Source organism: Nansenia antarctica, assembly GCF_963989245.1.
Source record: "Nansenia antarctica genome assembly, chromosome: 5".
In the NCBI taxonomy this organism is placed as follows: Eukaryota; Metazoa; Chordata; class Actinopteri; order Argentiniformes; family Microstomatidae; genus Nansenia; species Nansenia antarctica.
The window spans coordinates 47,410,475-47,417,848 of NC_137690.1; positions in this window are offsets into that span (position 1 = coordinate 47,410,475).

Consider the following 7,374-nt stretch of genomic DNA (forward strand, 5'->3'; position numbering starts at 1 on the left):
TGTGTGTGACGTGTGACGCTGCACACCGTTGATTGGTCAATGGACATCCATGTTCATAGATTTCATCACTAACCGCCATTTTTAAATACCACAACAGATTTAGCTCTAGGAAAATGTCACTTACTGTTTCTGTAATAACGTATTAATAAAGATTTGAAAAAATTTGATAACCATCGTATTATCTTAGTTTAATGTCATTTCAATGCATCATAGAACTTTTATTTACAACAAGCATAACAAAAAAATCGCTATTATGTTCCTCAGTCCAGCGCTTCATCATCCCCCTTCTAAAACTGCCATCTCCCCTTTCAATCCCTTATGTCATTTTATCAATGAACATTGTATTACTGTTATTTCAACATTTAAGTCTCTTTCACACATAGTTCCCTGTAACTTCAATGGAATCCCAAGCTGTGCCGTCCAGGCATTTTCGCCGTTCACTCATGAGTCAAATGCCGGTAGATTCGCGTCTTGTTGGCGTTTCCCTGGTTGCGAGATCTAAACTACTAGAACTGAAAGCGGCAGGTAACAGGCACGTAACATCCATATGCTGTATATATAAATAAATATATTTGACTACCAGCAAGACACCGGAGCACTCTATAAACGCGGAGATTGTATGAGCCCCGCGTCACACAGCCTTTTCGTAGAAATACATCGCTTCCCAATCCCTGGTTGCGAGATCTAAGCTACAAATCTACTAGAACTGAAAGCGGCAAGTAGGCTAACAGGCACGTAACATTATGCTGTATAAATCAATATATTTGACTACCAGCAAGACAGCGCTGCACTCGTATCTATAACAAACACGGTGATTGTATGAGCCCCGTGTCATTCCAATGAGAGAAGCACACACAACACACAAAGCACACACAATGAGAGAAGCACAGCCTTTCCGTAGAAATACATCGCTCCCTGTATAACGTTATATATATCTAACGTTACGGGCCCTATTATGCACTTCTTAACTTGCTGTCTTAAGTCTTAATTAAGACGCACCGCCAGGTTAAGACCTACCGCCACCCTTATTATGCGCTTCATACGCGCTACTGCTATTATGCCGGTGTCGATAGGCGCCCACACATAAGACGTAATACTCCCGTGCATATATTACTCATTGTGGGAGTGTTCATATGTTAATGAAGTGCACTAGGCGCCCCTGCTATTATGCGATCTGACTTTGCTCCTAGCGCTAAGAAGTGGTTTGAAAAGTTCTTAAGTTTAGACTTCATGCACGTTTTGAAACACGAGCGCGCCTCCGCGGTTTGCGCATGCATGTGGGCACACATGAACACGCACGTGGCTCCACGGCAAGACGTCAATTACGAAGTCAGTCACCATCATTTATATTTGTATAGAATTACAGAATTGATGGGCTGAGGCTAGTTATGTTACAGTATGTATATCAGGGCAGACTCTGGGCTCACCACTTATATTGTATTGATTGTCTTGTCCTGTGTTATATGACGATATATTACATGTATTGTTGGCCTGTGTATAGTACTGTGAAATCAAATCCCCCCTGGGACATTAAACAAACTTAGTTAGTTAGCGTTACATCTTAGGATAGATTTGAGTCATGTTCTGTATACATACATACTACCATAAGGGCATACTTAATGTGGTTACTTCATGTTTACTAGCTGTAACATTAACGTTACATCATTCTTTTTCACTTGTTACTCAGTCAACCAGAGTGCAGATATCAAAGACTATCAGCCTGTTATTCACTTTATTTGTATAAGTATTATCCTTTGTTTGATTTCTTACCATGTACCGTAACAGTACCTTGCTATGTTTCATTTTCATTATAAACATAACGTTATGTTATGATAGCCAGCTAGCATTAGCAAACTGGAAAAGTAGTGTCAGTGAGTCAGTCACCTTTCTAATAAGATTCACAAACCTGAAACATCATCTATGTCATCACTGCTGGTGATGTCATTGTTGTCAGCTGCTGATACTGCTGCTGCAACAGTTCTTGGCGCTTGTTTTGTTGAAAAAAACTTTGGGATATCCATTCCTTACAAAGTCAGGCACTGATTGAGATCACGTCTTCTTCAGGGCAGGGCAGGCTACGCAGTACGCAGGCTAATGTCGCGCAGCTGCTGCCTCTCTGTTGGACTCCGGTACTGCACGTTACTCACGTTTTTTTTTGTTTTTTTTTATATATATTTTTTTATTAAGTAAAACATTCGGGGCTTTTCAGAAAACATCCGGGGCTTGAGCCCAAGTAGCCACCCCCTAGCGCCGACCTCCTTCTTAGGACTTCCATAATAGCATAGCGCTAATGACTCAACGCAGCCGGTTCTTAAAGGGAATGGCACCTGGCACGCTGATTGGGTTGATTGAGAAGACGCCCAAAACACACCCATGACTAATTTCTTTGCTTAGCGCCGGGTTTTAGGCGCCCACTACCGCACGCATAATAGCAAAGTGGCCTTGACCACGCCTCCACGTCTTACGTTTAGATCTACCGCCTCGTCTTATTGCTTAAGACTTATGAAGTGCATAATAGGGCCCTACTATGTGTTATCTATTATGCACTTCTTAACTTGCCGTCTTAAGTCTTAATTAAGACGCACCGCCAGGTTAAGACCTACCGCCACCCTTATTATGCGCTTCATACGCGCTACTGCTATTATGCCGGTGTCGATAGGCGCCCACAGATAAGACGTAATACTCCCGTGCATATATTACTCATTGTGGGAGTGTTCATATGTTAATGAAGTGCACTAGGCGCCCCTGCTATTATGCGATCTGACTTTGCTCCTAGCGCTAAGAAGTGGTTTGAAAAGTTCTTAAGTTTAGACTTCATGCACGTTTTGAAACACGAGCGCGCCTCCGCGGTTTGCGCATGCATGTGGGCACACATGAACACGCACGTGGCTCCACGGCAAGACGTCAATTACGGTCACAGTATAAATGCTTTATTTCAGAAGGGAGAGGCAGAGAAGCGCGCTGACCTCCTTCTTAGGACTTCCATAATAGCATAGCGCTAATGACTCAACGCAGCCGGTTCTTAAAGGGAATGGCACCTGGCACGCTGATTGGGTTGATTGAGAAGACGCCCAAAACACACCCATGACTAATTTCTTTGCTTAGCGCCGGGTTTTAGGCGCCCACTACCGCACGCATAATAGCAAAGTGGCCTTGACCACGCCTCCACGTCTTAAGTTTAGATCTACCGCCTCGTCTTATTGCTTAAGACTTATGAAGTGCATAATAGGGCCCTACATGTTTTAAGGCTGATCTGTGCATGATGGTGCTGCATTGTGACATAATTCTTATCGCATTCCCCCCCGTTGTGCTGTGCTGTGCCGTTCCATAGTCCAGAGCTTCATCATCCCCCTTCTAAAACTGCCATCACCTCTTTCCATCCCTGGCGTCATTTTATCAATGAACGTTGTATTATACATATTTACATATTACATATTTGTTGTTATTTATGGAAGTGTCCGGTTGCTGGAGGAACCAGGACGCCGGCTACACTGCATAGTTTAGCCCAAAATAGAGAGAGTGCTTTATCCCGCTAATAGAATACAGTTCCAGTAATAACACTTTTATCTCTATATTGTAATCATTCTCTTCATCTGTTTTTAAATTTTGATCTATTTATATCGATCTATTCTTGCCAATTCCTTATTACCAGTGGAAAGGGGGATGTCTAAAACACTTTAGGACTTTCCGTTCAACGGAGGAATTTATAGAACTCGCATAGAGTTCATCTCACATTTCCCCCGTTGATGTGACGAACTGAAAGCGGCAAGTAACAGGCACTTAACGTTACATGTTTTAAGGCTGATCTGTGCATGATAATGCTGCATTTTGACATAATTCTTATCGCATTTCCCCCCGTTGAGCTGTATAGCGGCACTTATTACAGTGAAGCGCTCTTATGACACGTAACTCCTCCTAGTCCCGGGTCGCTCCGTATAATGGAGAAGCGTTTCTGAAAGTACGGCACGGCACGGCTCGGATACAAATGCGGCCCGCTTCAGCCCGGTAGTGGAAAAGCACCATTAGTCACCATGATCTCAAGAGGACCACAAACATCACTCAACCTTCCATTCAGAGTTTCTGTAAACATGCGAGTTTTCAGTCCAAAACTCCTTCGCCCACATTTACATTTACTTTTTTGACATTTTATCTAAAGCGACTTACAAGTAAGTGAATCATCTATACATACATCAGTCATCCTATGAAAAAATAATCTATGCTCAGACCAGGGGCCATTGGCAGTTACAATGCTAGAAAAAGGAAGGATTGTTTTAAATATATATATGTATATTTTTACATTAGAGAAACAACAGGGACTCTACCCTTTCAGTGGAGATGAAGAGGTCTTTTGGGGACAGTCAAGATGTAGCCTGAAGAGATGGGTCTATGGCGGCCCACCCACCTTGCCCTAACTCCTGTCTGTTTTTCTATGTCAGTTTTAAAACTTTTCCGTGTGCAAGCCTACTACACTATCTCTGCCTCTCGGGTTTATGTAAATTCCATGAATGTCATTTACATTTCCCCATAATTCACTCCTGCAGGGTCATCTGTCAGGGAATTTAATCTGAGGGTGACGAACAGTCCTTCTCCAGGCTCGAGTCATCCACCGCTCTAACCGCATTGTAGCTCATTAATTTCCTGCCCAAATACCCGGCCGTGTCGCCAGGCGGGGAGGAAGGGTGATCATATTTCATTATTATATTAATCAGGCCCGCGTGCAGACGCAGTGATAAATCAGGTCGGAGGTGGCCGTAAATCGCACCACCGCCCAGGCAGTGACTTTCCCGAAACCTAATTCTGAGGTGCAGTCGGAAAAGACAATTTACTCCCCCCCCCCCCCCCCTCTCTCTCTCTCTCTCTCTCTCTCTCTCTCTCTCTCTCTCTCTCTCTCTCTCTCTCTCTCTCTCTCTCTCTCTCTCCGGAAATATTAAACTGACAATATCGCGTCATGATTGTTATTATGACTCATACAGTACATCTCTGTCAGCCTGACTAGGTGTTGGAGCCGGGCGCCGGGCGGAGGTGCTTTCTGTTCAGATTTAACGGCCACACCGTCCCCGTCAGAGCCCCGAGTGCCTGCCGATGGCCCTGTGTGTTCAGTGGCTCCTACCCTGCAGTGATTGATGGTAACACGGACTAATCTGTGATTTACCATCGCACATGGAGCGCCGTCCCTTGTAGGCCTCAAATTGGATATTGCCTGCCTGGGTAATTTAGGGTGTTAATTGAGTGTTTTGTGGTTTTATGATGTATTGATACTGTGTTGTATTGTTTTGTCATTGTGTAAATATTGTGGACAGAGGGCACTTGTGTTTCTCCTGTATAAATGAAAACGTTTTTGTTGCGATAGTGGATTCAAAACACAAGATGATCCATGTTCTTCCTCTGGTTGCTTTTGAGGTTATGACATGGGCAATGCATACGTCATATGTTTACCAAAGTAGGCCTAGTAGCTGCACACATAAATGTCTACAGACGATATGTTGTTGATGAAAACAATATATTCATTGACAGTGTTTATATGCAATGTTTTGAATATGTCAATCAATCAATCAATCAATCAAACTTTATTTGTATAGCACTAATCATACATCGAATGCAAGTCCAAGTGCTGAACATAAAAGAAAAAAAGAGTAGGCTAAGTAAAAAATAAATTTAAAAAAGGAACATGAGTTCAAACATGTTTCATATAAGTAAACTAACCATAATTCATAGTTTCAGTTTACCTGAATACTGGGCCTTTCATTCCAGTAAACATACTGTGTCTTACAGTAACAGACCGTGGATCTACATTGACGCTATATTTTGGCGTCTACTGCCCTCTGCTGTTCATCTTTCATTTCTCGCATCCATTGACACCCCCTACTGGGGTGACGGCTTAATAAACACATCGACATTCTACACTATTCTCCAAACAAAGTGTCGTAGTTATTAAAACCCACTCCAGACATGTCACAGTAGGTCCTATGAAACCTCCTGCTGTTAGAAACGCTAACAGCAGGAGGTTGAATGTTAAATGAAAAGGCATTAAAAGGATAAAAGCACAGAGCCCTGGCTACAATTAATGCTAAAATGCTTGGAATTCTCTGGGTGTTGGGATGCTGTGTTCAGTCGTGTCCAGGTTCTCAGTGAGGGGCTTCATCTCTTCCCTGCCCCCCCCCCCCCCCCCTCTCTCTCTCTCTCTCCGACCAGATGGCCAGACAGCCCAATTTCATGGAAGTTATACAATTTTGGAAATGGTGGATTATAGAGTAATGGAATGAAGCTCTTCATACTCTACATTCAGGTTTAAATTCAGCTTAAATTCGGATAACTCATCCATTTGGTGTCCAGGAAACTGTGTGTGTGTGTGTGTGTGTGTGTGTGTGTGTGTGTGTGTGCGTGCGCGCACGCACGCACGCACGTGTCATCTTGGCGGAAAGTTGATGATTGCATGTCCTTCAGTAGTTTAGTCTGACGGAAAAAAATAAATACATCATGGCAGCGTTATCATGCGTTTCACAGTCACATTGTCCTCTGAGCACAAACGTCAGAGAAAGCGCTCCGTTCAGTTGTTTCCCGTTCTGCTGAGACGACACAGGAGGAAAGTGCAGTTTGGACAAGATTAGAGAACGGGAAGTTCACTCTGACAGGGAGATACACTGAATAAAAAGCACAGGATGACTGAGCAAACATGGGGACAGACACATGAGCTCGGGTTGACTCTTAGAATATGAAAGACAGCTTGTTCATTTAGTTTAGTTCATTTAGTTGCACATACAAGAGAGAGAGAGAAAGAAAGTAACAAACAAGATACAGTCATTATGTACTGTACATATGCACAGCGGCTACCATTTCTTAAAAAAAAAAAAAAAAAAAAAGAAGAAAGATTGAATGAAATTCAATGAAAGAGGTCATGTACTTTTTTTCATTTCAGGTTTCACATATCTTTAAGTTGTGTGGGGGTATCTCTCCCCCTCCATCATTTTGTCCAGAAAGTTCACCACACACACTGGCTATCCTCAGTGATAAGTGACAAGATCTGTGGGTCTCTTTCCCTTGTTGTGTTTGCCCCCCCCCCCCTCTCTCTCTCTCTCTCTCTCTCTCTCTCTCTCTCTCTCTCTCTCTCTCTCTCTCTCTCTCGCTCTCTCTCTCTCTCTCTCTCTCTCTCTCTCTCTCTCTCTCTCTCTCTCTCGCCTTTGTTTAACATGTCATCTAAACCATCCATTACACACAATGTGTATTACAACTGTAAAATGTTTAGGAGCAGTCCTTTTTTTTTTCTTTCTCCACAGACTCTTGTCACAAGCTGACAGGGGGGCAGATAACTGCAGGTAGAAAGTACATAAAAGTTACAGTTCGACAGAACTGTGAAAACCGTTGCTATGGGGCGGA